An 18,020-nucleotide genomic window follows, 5' to 3' on the forward strand; every position below is an offset into this window, starting at 1 on the left:
CTTAACAGTATATGTATTTATTGGCCCAGAAATTAGGCTCGGGGGCTTGCTGCGCGTGCAAGCCCCCGATGAGCGCCTGCCGTTCGGCTCCCGGGACGCTTGCAATTCCTGTTTTCAGTTGATTACTCCCGGGCAGCGTCTGACGTCACGCCGCCCAGGAGTGCAGCCAGCGCGAAGCCTCGAGCGCGGAGTCTAAGTTAGACACGCCCCTTGAGGTCTCCTTAACATAGGCCACGCCCCCAATTTTTAACACAAGCTGCAAAGCAATTCTACATGCAGAGCAGCATTTTAAAGACATTTTTTGTATTTTTATTAATCTTTAGGTAACTTTTATAAAGTTTTAAATACTTTTAAATTATTTTGAAGAATGTAAAGTAGTTTTAAACAGAATTAAAGCGTAGTTATTTTGATGAGCTGGCTGGGATCACGTGGGCACTAGGCAACCAATGGGAGGTTGCAAAAGTTCATTCATGAGTTTGATAGTAAGAACTGGCAAACTCATGAAAACTCAGGGCGCCCAAAACAACACTTAAACTACAAATAAAAGTTAAAAAAAATCCCACTAAATAAATGAACTATGAATAACTGTTTTTAAAAAAAAAAAAAAAACTATTTTAAACAATTAATCAAATTTAAAAAAATAATTTTTTAACAAATAGGGTCTAAAAACCTTACTGTAAATTCTTTAAAAATAATAAACCTGTGGAAAAAAAATTCTAAATTGTATTAATAGACCACTTACCTGTAAAACTAAGTACTTACGTCTGGTTTTTTTCAAGCGTAAAAACCGGAGGCCTTTACGCACGGGCAACTCTTTACCAAAAAAGGAAATTCAGCGCACACGCGCTGCCTGATACATCGTATGCGTTCCGCCTCTTAGCCCCTTGGTTCAGAGGACAGGAAATGCCGGTTTTCAGCACATGCGCTGTGCATCCTGAAAACCGGCACTTCCATCGGGCCCACGCGTGAGTACACCGTCCGTACTCGTGCGTTGGGACCAGAATTACTGGCCCATTGATTTGAAATGACTCTTAAGGTAGTTGAAGTTTACGTATGGTGAGAATGTCAATCTCGAACTGGACTAAATACAACCAATTTTATTCATTCTGGAAAATTCCAGATTTGCCTCAGTTTGGATTCGTATTCCCTAAAACTGTGTGTGTGTTTGACATACATAAAATGGGGCTTTCCCACTAATGGCATCTTTCCATGTTGGGTTGGAGATCTATGACTACAGTCATGTTCTGGTCCATTTGTTCAGGAGAATGTGGGGATGTTTGTATATCTGATCGCTTCCCATCTGGTGTTCTGTCCCTGTCAGAATAAGTCCAGCTCTCGTACAGAGGAAATTGTGTGTGTCGAAGTCCCAGACAAGATCGCATAAAATAGCAATCCAAAAATAAAATACTGCGGATGCTGGAAATCTGAAATAAAAACAGAATGCTGGAAATACTCAGCAGGTCAGGCAGCTTCTGTGGAGAAAGAGTTAACATTTCAGGTCAATAACATGCCCTTGCCTTTCATCCCACCAGCCTCCACATTCAACGTATCATCCTCTGCCATTTCCGCCACCTCCAGCGTGATCCCACCACCAAACACATCTGCCCCTTTCAGCATTCCGAAGGGACCACTCCCTCCGCAACACCCTGGTCCACTCCTCAATTAACCCCAACATCCCTTCCTGTGCAAGTGCAGGAGATGCAACACCTGTCCTTTTACCTCCTCCCTTCTCACTGTCCAGGACCCCAAACGCTCCTTCCAGGTGAAATTGATTTACTTGTACTTCTTGCAATTTAGTATCCTGTATTCCCTGCTCACGATGCGGTCTCCTCTACATTGGGGAGACCAAACGCAGATTGGGTGACCGCTTTGTGGAACACCTCCGTTCAGTCTGTAAGGGTGACCCCGAGCTTCCTGTCACTTTAATTCTCTGCTCCACTCCCACTTTGACCTCTGTCCTTGGCCTCTTGCACTGTTCCAACAAAGCTCGAGGAACAGCACCTCATCTTTCGATTTAGACACTTTACAGCCTTCTGGACTCAACATAGAGTTCAACAATTTCAGACCATGGGATCTCTGCCCCCATTTTTTTTCCACATGGCAGCTGATGATGATTCTGCCATTCCCATTTACACCTTAACTTGACTCATCTTTTGTTTCTTAACTTGTCTGTTACATCTCTAACTTTTTCCAGTTCTGACGAAGGGTTATCGACCTGAAATGTTAACTCTGTTTCTCTCTCCACAGATGCTGAGTATTTCCAGCATTTTCTGTTTGCATAAAATAGCTTTGGGTGAATGTCATTGAGTCCATCCAAACTCACCCATTCAGGATAAACCAACAAAACCTAAGAACATAAGAAATAGGAGCAGGAGCTGGAGCAGGCCATCTTGGCCCTCAAGCCTGCTCCGCCATTCAATAAGATCAGGGCTGATCTTCTACCTCCTCTCCACTTCCCTGCACCATCCCCATATCCCTTGATTCCCTTAATATCCAAAAATCTATCGATCTCTGTCTTGAATATACTCAACGACTGAGCCTCCACAGCCCTCTGGGGTAGAGAATTCCAAAGATTCACCACCCTCTGAGTGAAGAAATTTCTCCTCATCTCAGTCCTAAATGGCCGACCCCTTATTCTGAGACTGTGACCCCTGGTTCTAGACTCCCCAGCCAGGGGAAACATCCTTTGTTCCATGGTTATTTTCTTTGTTGACCTACCGAGAGGTCCATTTTGCACATTGATTTCTTTGTGTGAAGAATAATTTCCTAATGAGTTCTAAATTAGATTTTTCGCCATTGAATCTGTGACCCCTTGTTTCTGGTTTAACTTGGAAGCGATATCCCAATTTTACCTTTTTATACCATTTACTCTCTCGTATTCCTCAGTGATATCCCTCAGTTGCTTCCTTTCAAGGCCGAACAAGATAGATTTTTCCAGTCTTTCTTCATAATGCAGTCCTTTGCTGGGGATAATCTGGCAGAGCACCAGTTTGTCATAAATATTTGTGGCTTAAATGTTTATAAATTAAGAGTGAGGGGATTTGAATGTTGACACTTCTGAATCCAAGGTCTTAATTTGCCTGCATAGTTGATCTTTCAGTTAGAATCCCCCCCCCCTCCCCACCACATTTTAGATCTCCATAGCACCTACAGCTTTCATTATCCACAAGAGTGATCTACTCCCAAACTCCTTCTATTGGTACTTTTGGGAGGCTGCGTGGAGGTGTGTAGGAGTAGGCCTTGAGGACTGCAATTTCCTCCCTTTAGGAAAGCCTTGGGGATTGGGAAGTAGTTGTATGGGGAGTTGTGGGTGTGATACAGGTGTAGTACCATCAAGTGTCAAGTGCAGCTGATCGGAGTGTTGCACAATAGGGGTAATCTTTTTTTAGACAAGTGTACACTGTAACAGCCCTTCAGGAGTGTTTACATAATGATTTCTTTCTTTCTAAGTGGGTCCAGAAGTTCTAATCCTCTTACTATTACAGAATGAGAAATTTCCTGATTTCAGTTTTCGATATTTTTAAACATGTTTATACCAATATACTGAGGCAAATGGTATGTTGGCCTCCTTTGCAAGAGGGTTGGAGTATAAGAGTAAGGAAGTCTTGCTGCAGTTATATAGGGCTTTGGTGAGACCACACCTGGAGTACTGTGTAAGATATTGGTCTCCTTAGCTAAGGATGGATATACTTGCCTTGGAGGAAGTGCAACGCGGGTTCACTAGATTGATTCCTGGGATGAGAGGGCTGTCCTATGGGGAGAGATTGAGTAGAATGGGCCTATATTCTCTAGAATTTAGAAGAATGAGAACAATTATACATATTTAGAGGGCTAGACCGGGTAGATGCTTGAGAGGCTGTTTCCCCTGGCTGGAGAGTCTAGAACTAGGTCTTATAGTCTCATGATATTTAGGATTGAGATGAGGAGAAATTTCTTCACTCCAAGGGTTGTGAATCTTTAGAATTCTCTACCCCAGAGGGCTGTGGATGCTCAGTCGTTGAGTATAATCAAGACTGAGATCAATAGATTTTTGGGCACTAACAGAATCAAGTGATATGGGATAGGGTGGGAAAGGGGCGTTGATGTAGAAGATCAGCCATGATCTTATTGGGACACAAAGCTGGGTGGGAGGGTAAGCTGTGAGGAGGATGTCGAGGAACTCCAGTATGATGTGGACAGATTGGGTGATTGGGCAGAAACATGGCAAATGCACTACAATGTGGATAAATGTGAGGTTATCCACTTTGGTGGCAAAAACAGGAAGGCAGATTATTATTTGAATGGCAATAGATTGGGAGAAGGGGAAGTGCAAAGAGACCTGGGTGTTCTTGTGCACCAGTCGCTGAAGGTAAGCATGCAGGTGCAGCAGGCGGTTAAGAAGGCAAATGGTATGTTGGCCTTCGTAGCAAGAGGGTTCGAGTACAGGAACAAGGATGTCTTGCTACAGTTGTACAGGGCCTTGGTGAGACCGCACCTTGAGTATTGTGTGCAGTTTTGGTCGCCTTACCTGAGGAAGGACGTTCTTGCCATGGAAGGAGTGCAGCGAAGATTCACCAGGCTGATACCTGGGATGGCAGGAATGACGTATGAGGAGAGATTGTGTCGATTGGGTTTATACTCACTGGAGTTTAGAAGATTGAGAGGGGATCTCATTGAAACCTATAAAATTCTGGCAGGTCTGGACAGACTAGATGTAGGAAGGATGTTTCTGATGGCTGGGGAATCCAGAACCAGGGGTCATAGTCTAAGGATAAGGGGTAAGCCATTTAGGACTGAAATGAGGAGGAATTTCTTCACCCAGAGAGTGGTGAACCTGTGGAATTCTCTGCCACAGAGGGCGGTGGAGGCCAGTTCATTAAATATATTCAAGAAAGAGTTGGATATATTTCCTAAGGCTAAAGGGATCAAGGGATATGGGGAGAAGGCAGGGACAGGGCACTGAAATTGGATGATCAGCCATGATCTCATTGAATGGCGGAGCAGGCTCGAAGGGCCGAATGGCCTACTCTTGCTCCTATCTTCTATGAATCTATGTTCCCCTCCAAGTCACACACCATCCTGACTTAGAAGTATATCGCCGATCCTTCATCGTCGCTGGGTCAAAATCCTGGAACTCCCTCCCTAACAGCACTATGGGAGTACCTTCACCGCTCGGACTGCAGCGGTTCAAGAAGGCAGCTCACCACCACCTTCTCGAGGGCAGCTAGGGATGGACAATAAATGCTGGCCTTGCCAGCGATGCCCAGATCCCATGAACGAATAATATTTTTTTAAAAATATGCAAGAAGGTCACACTGAAGTGCTAAACCGTCTTCATTCCTGGCTCAGATGAGGTTAACATCAATAAGAGCAAACCAGGTCTTCTGTAAGTGAAATTGATTGGCTCTTACTCTGCTGCACTGAATTCAGAGCCCAGGGCTCAATTTTTAAATAGACTCTTGGTTCATGGATACAAAAGGGTGGATTTTCCAACTTGCCTAAAGTGTGTCCCCATCCTGTGTGAGTGTGTCTTTATCATAAGGAAATTGTTTGAAATGACTCCTTGGGCAATTTCCAGTTGTTTTAGTGACGCCACTGTTCCCAGCCAGAATGGAAATGATTGGGTAATTCCCCTGTCAATCACTGCTGTATGTGCCTGGGATTGATTTTCTTATTTCTCAAACAATTTCCTCCTTATTAAAAAGACACCCTCACACAGAATGGGGGCACTCTTTAGGCAAGTTGGAAAATCTACCCTTTTGCATCCAGGAAGCCAGAATCTATTTAAAAATTGAGCCCCAGACTACGGATTCAGTGCCGCAGAGCAAGAGTCAATTTGCACATGTACACGTAATTTGTATTGCACTTTTCTGGCGAAATCGCCCTGCTTCTTTCAGGAGACATAATCGCTCTGCTTCGGTCAGGAGTTCTGTTTGCTATCCGTAGTCTGGGGCTCAATTTTTAAATAGATTCTGGCTTCCTGGATGCAAAAGGGTAGATTTTCCAACTTGCCTAAAAAGTGGTAAAATAGATAAGGGAGAGCCAGTGGATGTGGGGTATTTGGACTTTCAGAAGGCTTTCGATAAGGTCCCGCATAAGAGATTAGCGTGCAAAATTAAGGCACATGGGATTGGGGGCAAGGTATTGACTTGGATAGAGAACTGGTTGGCGGGTCGTTTTCCGAGTGGCAGGCAGTGACTAGTGGGGTACCGCAAGGATCGGTCCTAGGACCCCAGCTGTTCACAATATATATTAATGATCTGGACGAGGGAATTGGATGTAATATCTCCAAATTTGCAGACGACACAAAGCTGGGTGGGAGGGTATGCTGTGAGGAGGATGTCGTGAAACTCCAGCACGATTTGGACAGGTTGGGTGATTGGGCAGAAACATGGCAAATGCACTATAATGTGGATAAATGTGAGGTTATCCACTTTGGTGGCAAAAACAGGAAGGCAGATTATTATTTGAATGGTAATAGATTGGGAGAAGGGGAATTGCAGAGACCTGGGTGTTCTTGTGCACCAGTCGCTGAAGGTAAGCATGCAGGTGGAGCAGGCGGTTAAGAAGGCAAATGGTATGTTGGCCTTCGTAGCAAGAGGGTTCGAGTACAAGAACAAGGATGTCCTGCTGCAGTTGTACAGGGCCTTGGTGAGACCACACCTTGAGTATTGTGTGCAGTTTTGGTCGCCTTACCTGAGGAAGGACGTTCTTGCCATGGAAGGAGTGCAGCGAAGATTCACCAGGCTGATACCTGGGATGGCAGGAATGACGTATGAGGAGAGATTGTCGATTGGGCTTATACTCACTGGAGTTTAGAAGATTGAGAGGGGATCTCATCGAAACCTATAAAATTCTGTCAGGCCTGGACAGACTAGATGCAGGAAGGATGTTTCTGATGGCCAGGGAGTCCAGAACCAGGGGTCATAGTCTAAGGATAAGGGGTAAGCCATTTAGGGCTGAAATGAGGAGGAATTTCTTCACCCAGAGAGTGGTGAACCTGTGGAATTCTCTGCCACAGAGAGCGGTGGAGGCCAGTTCATTAAGTATATTCAAGAAAGAGTTGGATATATTTCTTAAGGCTAAAGGGATATAGGGAGAAGGGAGGGACCGGGTACTGAATTTGGATGATCAGCCATGATCTCATTGAATGGCGGAGCAGGCTCGAATGGCCTACTCCTGCTCCTATCTTCTATGTTTTGTAGAGACTCTCTTTAAATTGACACTGTAGACAGTTTGCTGTAGTATGCTGTTTTTAAATAGACTTTGCTGAGTAAATAGACTGTTTGCCGTGAGTCCTGCCCCCGCTGCCAACTCATTGGCTGACACAGTGGTGTAAATAGATGCTCTGGATCACGTGCATTTTTTGACCTGCCTTTCTGGGGCGGGAGTGAAGGGAAGTGCAAAGAACTGTTAATGGGGTGGGGGATTTTTTTTTGTTAAATATAGTTAAAACATCAGAACAGGGAATGTTAGGGTGTCAGACTTGACTGTTATTTTCTTAAATTCCTGCGATTTTAACATTAAGAAAAAAATTTAAGGTACTTGCAAAAGTTCAAAAGAGTAGTAAGATTTCAAAAGAAGAGGGCTTATAAAAGGGGATTTTAGAATGCAGACTTTAACTGCAGCTCGGAGACACAAGGCATCTAATGGCAAGCTACAGAGTCTTGTGCAGTTGTCGAGTCAATATAAAATTAATGGGGAATAACAACACAAAGTGCTGGAAACACTCAGCAGGTCAGGCAGCATCGAGGAGAGAGAAACAGAGTCAGAGTTTCGGGCCGAACCCTTCGTCCGACGCTCTGACGAAGGGTTCAACCCGAAACGTTAACTCTGTTTCTCTCTCCTCTGCTGCCTGACCGGCTGAGTATTTCCAGCACTTTGTTATTTCAGATTTCCAGCATCCGCAGTCTTTTGCTATTGTAAAATTAATGGGGGTTGCTTCTAAGGTGCCCCACATAACAGTGTATCATGGTGGAAATGCTTCATAGTAAAGAATGTGTCCTTTTGCCACACACTGGTTTTTGCCAGCCATTTCTTTTGCTGATTGCAGCTTATTGATGGCCAGGAAAAATCATTGGTTGCCTCTGCCTACCTATCCGCCACCACCAAACCGCCCACCCCCCACCCCCCACCCCCCCACCCCACCCAACAAACACTTGCACTCATGCAAGCACTTGTATTTATCCCTTTAAATGCCTGGTGTAGCACTCTGAATTGCAACAGAGCCAGAATATAGCTCTCAGCTGGGGGACCACTATGTATATTAATTAGAGCAGATCCTGGATGTTCCAGCAGGGTCAGTAGTAGGTGCGCTCACGAAGCCCGGTTGTGCAGAAAAGGTGCCAACTTCAGGGGGAAAACTGCCCCCTCATTTGTCTCAAGGTATAAGCTTACTATTTTCAGCACTATTGCAATAATTATAAAATGGGTACAGATTTGCACTGATATTTTAAACTTTAAAATCAATAAATGTGACTTCAGGTCCACAAATTTGTCCAGTGCTTTTTGAGAACTTCAAATCTCGTACCGAAATCTGTTGCAGAAAAGATCAATTTTAGATCTGATTTGCTTGGAACAGAAGATATTTGTGCTGTGGCAGCATTTTAAAAAATGGGACCCCCCAAGTACATTTCAGCACGATTCTCTCAAATGTTTGGTTAGGAACTGTAAGCGATTAGAAAGTATGTGAACTAGAAGAGTGCAGTTCTCCTAAATAGTGAAGAGATCTAGGCCCAAGATAAACAACAGCGTTGCCGCGTTGTACCAGCCTCCAGTATCCTAGACTTCATCCTTGCACCAAAGGTTTTCAAATCGGTATGGTGCATTGGCCCTCTAGCAAGCCCGTGTGCACTCGCATGCACACAGGAGAATCTCACCAGAGCGGAATGATCAAAAGGAATAAAGTGGGAAGTTGGAAGATATCTTCAGAGGTCAGAATGTCAAATGTTGCCCTACAAGTAATTATTGAGGCAGAGACTAAAACATAATTTTAAAAAGAGAATTGGAATGGAAAGTAGGTGGCCAAGTGGGTTAGAGGCCTTTCATCTCTGGGACCTGGGTTTAAATCTAGCCCAGACGGATTGATGAAGTTCAATTCTATCTGCAGATTGTAAGGATCCTATGTGAAATGAGTTTCAACACAGCTGATCCAGCCCTTGGTGAGTATGGGGCGTATAGCACAAAACTGCCTCTAATTAACAGTCATTGGCAGTATCTCTCAGATAGACCCAAGGATGGCTGATGTGGAAAGTGGGGAAAAATGGTGCAGTATGTGGTGCTTTTCTGAGATTGGAGCTTTTGTTTAGGGTTGAGTAAAGGGAGCTATATTTTGCATCTAGCTCTGCTATACCTGACCACCTGGGAGTGCTGACACCATGTGGAAGTGTTTCATTCCTCAGTACTAACGGCCTTTGATTTAAAAGCAAAAAAATAAATAAAAGGATACAGGGAAATGGGATTAGAGTAAATAGTTTGAGCTGAAGAGCTGGCACCAGTGCAGGCATTGAGGGCCAAATGGCTGCCTCCATTTCTATGCAAATAGACCTCCAAACACTTGGTACAACTGTGTCTGAGTGAGGAAAAGCTGAGAAGGACCTTCAGAAAACTGGATTCTGGATCTAACCGCAAAAACCTTTATAATTGGAAAATGCTGGGGCAAAGCCAGGCTTCAGGGTCTTTGTGAAAGATGAAGGTCTCTGATTCAAGATTGGTTTTGCTCCAAAATCCATTAGTGGAGAGGCGGTTTTGAAGTACAATTAAGGAAAATAGGGATTCAAAAAGTAATAACTGGAATGGAGCAAAGTGTTAATTTTGACCCCGTTGATAAATTCACGATTATTTCTGCCGTAACATTATTTTTGTAACACTCTCTTCCTGGCTGATGGGACTTTTGAAGATTATTTCATTTGGCCTAAGTGGGCAAGAAATTTCAGGAGATGAAATGTACAATCATGTTAGATCTAGTTGTTCTGGATATTTCCAGATGATCATCAGTGTGTAAACATCCATCAAAGGGGTAAGAGGAACTGGAACTGAGTGGCACCCCTATCCGAAATTGGGAACAGGCACTTGCGTCTAGCATTGCCAGATAGTAGTATGGATCAGGCTGGGTAAAGGTAGTGAGTACAACTAGTGAGAAAGGACTTCTGCCATTTCATTTGCAATTACAGCCTTTGGAAGAGTAAGAAATAATTTGACCTACCTGTAGTGTATGTACCTTTAAGAGAGAACTACTTTTACAGCTCCTGTATACTGTAGTACCGGCAGTGACCACACCTGTATATAAGCCCTGAGCAGGCATCTGTACTGTTAGTTATTAGACTACCCTCATCCAGTAAACACCTGTTGATTGTTGATCTGCAGTCTCCGTCTATTTATTGAAGAACACCATACCTTAAGATTCACGGATTTAATAGTGGCGACGAGGTCGATTCGAACCTACCTGCAACTCTGCATTTCCTCCCAAGGATTCGCTCCTGGAGGATAGTGGAAGAAAGTAGAGGCCAGAAGCACGGGCATCGACCACGAGCAACCGCCCAGTCATCCGGCAGAGAGTGAGCATCGCAGGGGAGGCTGTTGAGAGCTGGGCTTGGTTCTCCAGTCACGACGATCCAGCAACAGGCTGGCAACAAGTACAGCGCAGACCCTTCCCGGACAGCGGCGGCTGGAGCCGACCGACGGCACAGAAAAGGCCGAGCAGCGTCGACTGGGTAAGAGAGAGGGTACAGGGCGCAGCCGGGGGTTGAAGACCGAGTGGCGTCGATGGAAACCAAAGAGAGAGAGGGTAAAGCACAGCCGGGGTTCAGGACCGAGCGGCGGCAACGAGAGAGGCGCACAGGAAAACGTGCAGAGCGCAGCCAGGGCTCAAGGGCTGAGCAGCGTCCGCGGGGGAAGAAAGGAAGCACGGGAAACGCCATTTGAGCCGCAGAGAAGGGAGAGCGCGGGAGACGCCATTTTTGAAGCCGCAGCGGAGAAGAAGGGCGAGCGCGGGAAGAAAGGGAAACGCGGGAGACGCCATTTTGAGCCAGTGGAGAAGAAGGGAGAGCGCGGGAGACGCCATTTTAGCCAGTCTAACCACACCCAGGGATGCCGAAGAGTGGCAGTGTCACAGCGTTCGACAATGAAGTCGAAGATTGGGCGACATGTGGAATGCATTGAGGTGTACTGCAAGGCGAATGAAGTGCCAGATGCCAGGAAAGCACTGGTTTTGTTGAATTCCATGGGTGCAAAAACGTATGGCTTACTGCGAAACCTAATGACCCCAGAGAAGCCAGTGGATAAGGATTTCGAAAACATAGTGGAAATCCTACAGGACCACTTAAACCCCACACCGCTGCTGATAGCAGAAAGATGTAAGTTTCACAAAAGGAACCAGCATAAAGACGAAAGTAATACTGAGTATTTAACGGAACTGCTCAAGCTATCGAAACACTGCCAGTTTGGAATGGGACTAGCAGATACGTTAAGGGACAAGTTTGTGTGTGGGCTTCAAAGTGAAGGAACCCAGAAACGGCTTCTATCAGAAAAGGATCTTACGCTGGACAAAGCTTTCAGCATAGCAGTATCACACGAAGCAGCCGCACGGGGCGCTGCAGAGATACAATGGAGACCGCAAGAATATGGCACCAATGAAATGTCATATGGAGCAGGGAAGTGTTATCGCTGCGGCAGAACAACACACGACCAGAAGGATTGTTGGCTCAAGGACCAAGTGTGCAGACAGTGTGGAAAAGCAGGACACATAGCAAGAGTCTGCAGGTCGGGGAAGAAAACCAGCAGCAAGAAATCTCAAGAGAAGTACAAAAAGGTACATAAGGTGACGGAGAGTAGTTCAGACGAACAGAAAAGTGATACAGACTCCGGAAGCAAGGAGCTGGGTTGTCTGAAACTACATAATGTAATCAAAATGGAGGATCACCAGACTATCTGGGTCACGCTCAAGATAGACGGAGTCCAAGTAAAAATGGAATTGGACACAGGATCAGCCCTAACAGTCATAAACCGAAGGGACTACAAGCGGCTATTCTCACATATACCCTTGAGAGCTACAGAGATTGTCTTGAAGACGTACACGGGGCAAAAAGTCTACCCCAAAGGAAAAATAAGGGTGAACGTGATCTACAACGGCCAGGAAATACCAAACGTGGACCTATATGTATTGCCAGATGGAGGACCACCACTACTAGGACATGAATGAATCCGGAAGATACAATTAGATTGGCATTCCATACAGGCACTGACGGTAGAGGCCAAAAAGGATGACGACGTCACACCTGGACGACTGTCAAAAATGCTAACTGACGCAAAAGAAGTGTTCCAGGAGGGACTCGGAACACTAAAAGGCATAACAGCGACGATTAAAAGAGAGGAAAATGCAAGCCCAAAGTTTTTTAAGGCCAGACCAGTGCCTTATGTGATCCGCCCAGCCGTCGAAGCAGAGCTGGAAGGTTTGGAATGTTCAGGAGTACTGTCCAAAGTGGACTGGAGCGAGTGGGCTACACCCATCGTTCCTGTAATGAAGAGGTCGTTGAGTAATACGCCTGGGGAACCAAAGGTGGTTCGCATCTGTGGGGACTTTAAGGTGACAGTGAACCCAGTCCTTCACACGGTACAATATCCGCTTCCGCGGATTGAAGATATTTTCGCCTCGCTATCTGGAGGAAAACGCTTCACTAAGATTGATCTGGCCCAGGCGTACCTGCAAATGGAGGTAGAAGAAGCCTCGAAACAATACCTCACGATCAACACTCTCAAAGGTCTCTACCAATACAACCGGCTAGTGTTCGGGGTAGCATCGGCTCCGGCTATTTGGCAAAGGGCAATGGATCAAGTCCTGCAAGGGATTCCAGGGACCCAGTGTTATTTGGACGACATCCTGGTCACGGGCAAAAATGACAGTGATCACCTCGCCAACCTGGAGCAGGTTGCTCACTAGATTGAAGGAATATGGGCTACGAACTAATCGCCACAAATGCGAGTTTTTCCAGAAGCAGATCTCGTATTGTGGCCACGTTATTGATGAAGAGGGGTTACATAAGTCCCCTGAAAAGATTGAGGCAGTAGCCAAGGCTCCAGCACTGGAAAATGTGTCACAACTGAGGTCGTTCCTCGGGCTGGTGAACTACTACCATAAGTTCTTACCAAATTTGTCTACAGTATTACACCCACTGAACACCCTACTGCAGACGGGGGTACCATGGAAGTGGAATGACAAATGTAAACGAGCTTTCCAGAAGTGCAAAGAATTGATCACATCAAAAGAGGTGTTGGCCCATTTCAACCCAGCACTATCAATTCGGTTGGCGTGTGATGCATCACCCTATGATATTGGAGCGGTGCTGTCGCACAAATTCCCAGACGGGTTGGAGAGACCAGTAGCCTTTGCATCTCGGTCACTAACCTCAGCCGAGCGCAACTACGCCCAGATTGACAGTGAGGCCCTCGGCGTAGTATGGGGAGTAAAAAAGTTCAACCATTATCTGCACGGGCAGAAGTTCACCTTGCTGACTGACCACCAACCACTTGTCTCCATCTTTAATCCAAAGAAGGGCGTTCTGGTGATGACTGCGCAACGACTACAAAGATGGTCCCTTTTTCTAGGGGCGAACCAATATGAAATAGAGTATAAGGGCACGAAACAGCATGGAAGCGCTGATGGGCTATCACGCCTGCCACTGTCTACTGCGGAGGAAACGCCAGCAGTGGACCCTGTCGAAATATTTTATTCGTCGATAATTGAACGCTTGCCCGTAACTAACGCGGATATAGAGAAGGAGACCCGAAATGATCCGACACTGTCTCGGTTATATGATTTGACGGTGAAGGGATGGCCAACACATGGCGACTCACTGTTGCCAGCATTCTCATCCAGAAGAGAACAGCTGTCAGTATGCCAGGGGACAGTGGTGTGTGGATCCCGAGTGGTAATTCCACCCAAGTTAAGGGAGAGAGTGCTCAATGAGCTTCACGAAGGCCATCTGGGAGGGGTGAAAATGAAAAGCCTTGCTAGGGCTTATGTGTGGTGGCCGGGAATCGATCAACAAATCGAGGACCTAACCAAGAGCTGCTCAGGATGCCAGAAGGTCCAAAATGCACCACCACATGCCCCTCTACACCCATGGGAGTGGCCCTCCTCTCCATGGCAACGGGTGCATATTGATTTTGCTGGTCCATTCATGGACTCAATGTTCTTAATAGCAGTGGATGCGCACTCGAAATGGCCTGAGGTGATCAAAATGTCCTCCACCACTACGGAGAAAACGATTGCAGTCCTACGGACCATATTTGCCAGGAATGGCTTGCCAGAGCAGGTTTGCTCTGATAACGGACCACAGTTTGTGTCCGAAGAGTTTCGGAAATTTATGAGAAGAAATGGGGTATGGCATTACACATCCGCCCCGTATCATCCAGCCACAAATGGATTGGCTGAGAGGTTCGTTCAAACCTTTAAAAAGGCTGTAAGGGCCATGTGCGATGACGACATTCCACTGCAGCACAAGGTGGACAATTTCCTGTTGGCCTACAAAAATGCGACACATGCAGTTACCAACCGGACCCCGGCCATGATGTTCTTTAAGTGAAGGTTGAGATCTCGTCTGGATTTGCTCAGACCAAATGTGCGAAGAAATGTTGAGAATAAGCAATTCCAGCACATCAATGAGAAGCCGACAAGGAGCTTCAATGTAGGACAACCAGTCTTGGCCCACGACTACCGAACAGAGAAATGGCAACCCGGAACGATATGCACACGGCAGGGGCCACTAATGTACACAGTGGATGTCGGGGAGAACATTGTGAGACGCCATGTCGACCAGATCCTAGCGTCACAGGAACGAGTCAACCCCATGTCTAGCGTACCTGGTGATGAACCCAACATACCGGTAGCATCTACCCCAGAAACAGTAGCATCGGAAACTGATGAACTAACCGACGACAGGGGGCCAGAATCGCCTCCGCACCAAGAACAAGACACTCAGGAAAGGCGCTATCCAGAAAGGATCAGGAAGCCGCCCCAAAGACTGAATCTATAAATGGACTATTTCAGTTACTGTGCATGTTAAGTGTTAACTGTTATTTGAATGTTATGGTACTGTTAATCTAAAAGGGGAGGAATTGTAGTGTATGTACCTTTTTGAGAGAACTACTTTTACAGCTCCTGTATACTGTAGTACCGGCAGTGACCACACCTGTATATAAGCCCTGAGCAGGCATCTGTACTGTTAGTTATTAGACTACCCTCATCCAGTAAACACCTGTTGATTGTTGATCTGCAGTCTCTGTCTATTTATTGAAGAACAACATACCTTAAGATTCACGGATTTAATACTACCCAACTGCCATTAGTGTACAAATGGAGAAAAATCAAACATGGAAATCTGTCCCTGGGCTGGGGAAAGGAAGAATCAGCAATGGTTGCTGCTCCTAATCACTATCGTTGACTCATGAAAAGTGTATGTATGTGGGCATTATGGATGTATGTAGATGAGAACTGAATCAAGCTTGATTTTGGTATATTCCACCCCCACCCCCACCCCATGGTTGCAAAGCCCTTTTACACTTGCTGACTGAGCTTACCCATGAAGACTATCCACTTTGGCACTAGCATCTATGGAACTGTACCAAACCTTGGGTCGCAGCCTTCGTGAGATGAGAGGAGAAAATTGTGTGAAAAATGTCAATAGTTCAAATAAAAACAAATTTCTATAGCCAGCTAATTTTGTTCTGTCTTTCTTGGCCCATTCTACTTGATCTTTCTTTTGAAAGGGTGGTAGAGGCAGAAACCCTCATCGCATTTAAGAAGTACTTGGATAGGCACTTGAAGTGCCGTAAGCTACAAGGCTACGGACCAAGAGCTGGAAAGTGGGATTAGGCCAGATAGCTCTTTTTTGGCCTGCACAGACACAATGGGCCGAATGGCCGCCTCCTGTGCTGTAAATTCTGTGATTCTTTTGTGATTTTTCTCTCTTCCTTGATACTGGAGTACAGTTCCACATGTGCTAGATCCCCTTCGCAGTGACAGTGAATGTCAGTAGTCTGTTTGACTGCAGGGAGTCACACAGCTGAACTTGCAACATCCAATGTTCAAACACATACAAGTCTAACTAGATTGATTCCTGGGATGAGGGGGCTGTCCTATGAGGAGAGATTGAGTAGGTTGGGCCTACATACTGTCTGGCATTTAGAAGAATGAGGTGATCTCATTGAAATGTATACAACTCTCAGGGCTTGACAGGGTAGATGCTGAGAGGCTGTTTCCCCAGTCTGGAGAATCTAGAACTAGGGAACATAGGCCTAGAAATTCGCTATAGCCCCGTTTGGGGCGCGAGCCTCGCCAGGGTGCTAAAAGTAGTGCCCCGGAAGCAGTCGCGGCCGCCCACCGGAAATTCAGTTTGCGCGCGCCCCAGAGGGAAGCGCGACGCTACTGGAGGCGCCCCGCATCCCTCTTGGGGCGCTGCAGCTGAATATCGCTGCGCAACGTGCCGCAGCACCACGTGCTGCAGCACGGCGCGCTGCGGTACTGCAGGCCTTCCTCCCCTTCTAAAAGGGGAGGGGCCTTGTGCAGCGCGATCAAGGATCGCGAGTGCCAGCAAAAGAGCCCGGCACCGAGAAGTGCCGGGCTCTTGGAACGCAGTCGGCATTCCACGGGGGGGAGCTCAGGAGGCCGGGGACGGCAGCGCGGAGAGGAGCTGGCAGGCGGCCAGCAAAAAAAATGGCCGCCCCACACCTCTCCTTTAATTAGCGCCTTTACTGCTGCAGGTAGGCCCCCCTGAACCGGTCGCAAATAGTGCCCGGCGTTAAAGCAGGGGGCGCATCTAAATATCGCGATCGGGGCGTTAGCGGGGTGCTGCGCACACCGATGACTCCATCGGTGGCGCAGCGCTAACGGCTAGCGCCGCCATTAGCATCCCACTGAATTTAGCGGGAGGCGTGGCCAGTGGCTTCCGACCCACTTAGCGCCCTCTTAAGGCGCTAACGGGTGGCGCAGCCCACTGAATTTCTAGGCCATAGTCTCAGGATAAGGAATTGGCCATTTAGGACTGAGATGAAGAACTTTCTTCACTCAGAGGGTTGTGAATCTTTGGAATTCTCTACCCACAGGGCTGTGGATGCTCCGTCATTGAGTATATTCAAGACTGAGAGCGATAGATTTTTGGACATGAAGGGGATAGGGTGGGAAAGTGGAGTTGAGGTCAAAGATCAGCCATGATCTTATTGAATGGCGGAGGCTTGAGGGACCGTATGGCCGACTCCTTTTTCTTGAGGTCTCGTGATTGAGAATCGCACTACACTAGCCATTTTATTTCCTAACCAATGGGTTATTTTAAGCTCTGTGAAAACTTTCCATACCAATTTTTTTTTTTTTTTTTAAGTTGAGGTTTTATTTGTTTAATCCAAAATACTGTGGTTGCAGAAATGATTCCATATATTTCTGTAGCAGTATTTCATCACATGAGATTTGTATTACATTTTTCCAGATGTTATTAGAAACTTGCATATGTAAAAAAAAATCTAATACTGAAAGGGGGGTGGGTAGATACTGGAAAGAAAGAACAAACAGACTTACATTTATATTATACCTTATCACATCTTTGGGATGTCCTAAAGTGCTTCCATTTAATTAATTACTTTCGAAATGTAATCTCTGTTACAAGGCGATTTATGGAATAGGCAGAACAATGGTTAAAATGTAACCTAAATGTGAAATCTTGTGCTTCACTGCTGGTTGTAGTTGGTGATTGAGTTGCTGCTAATTTCTCTGTAGTTCTACACTAACACACGGTTAAAGTATAGAAGAGAATGAAAATTGCACTTCAGGCGGAGTTTAGGAACTCTACAGTGCAGGTTAGGCAGTGGAAAACGCAACATCACCTCCAAAATACAAATTTGTATTTCGTGTAACCTTCTGTAAAATACATTATTTTGTAGTTTAAAAACATTATTTGCACATGTCCAGATAATATTGTTAAACTGCTAAATCTATATTTTTTTTAAGAAAAATTTTAACTTTTCTCTACTCTGTCCTTGTTCAGCACATGCTG

General features: G+C 45.9%; 1 protein-coding gene across 1 annotated transcript in view; it reads left to right on the forward strand.

Annotated features, from left to right (window-relative positions):
* The window catches only part of arsb (arylsulfatase B), a 122,051-nt gene that overhangs the window by 80,593 nt on the left and 23,438 nt on the right, over positions 1–18,020 (forward strand). The gene's annotated exons all lie outside the window — the stretch shown is intronic.

The sequence above is a fragment of the Somniosus microcephalus genome, chromosome 1 (genome assembly GCF_052327205.1).
Source record: "Somniosus microcephalus isolate GS21.2 chromosome 1, FLI_Smic_1.0, whole genome shotgun sequence".
Classification (NCBI taxonomy): Eukaryota; Metazoa; Chordata; class Chondrichthyes; order Squaliformes; family Somniosidae; genus Somniosus; species Somniosus microcephalus.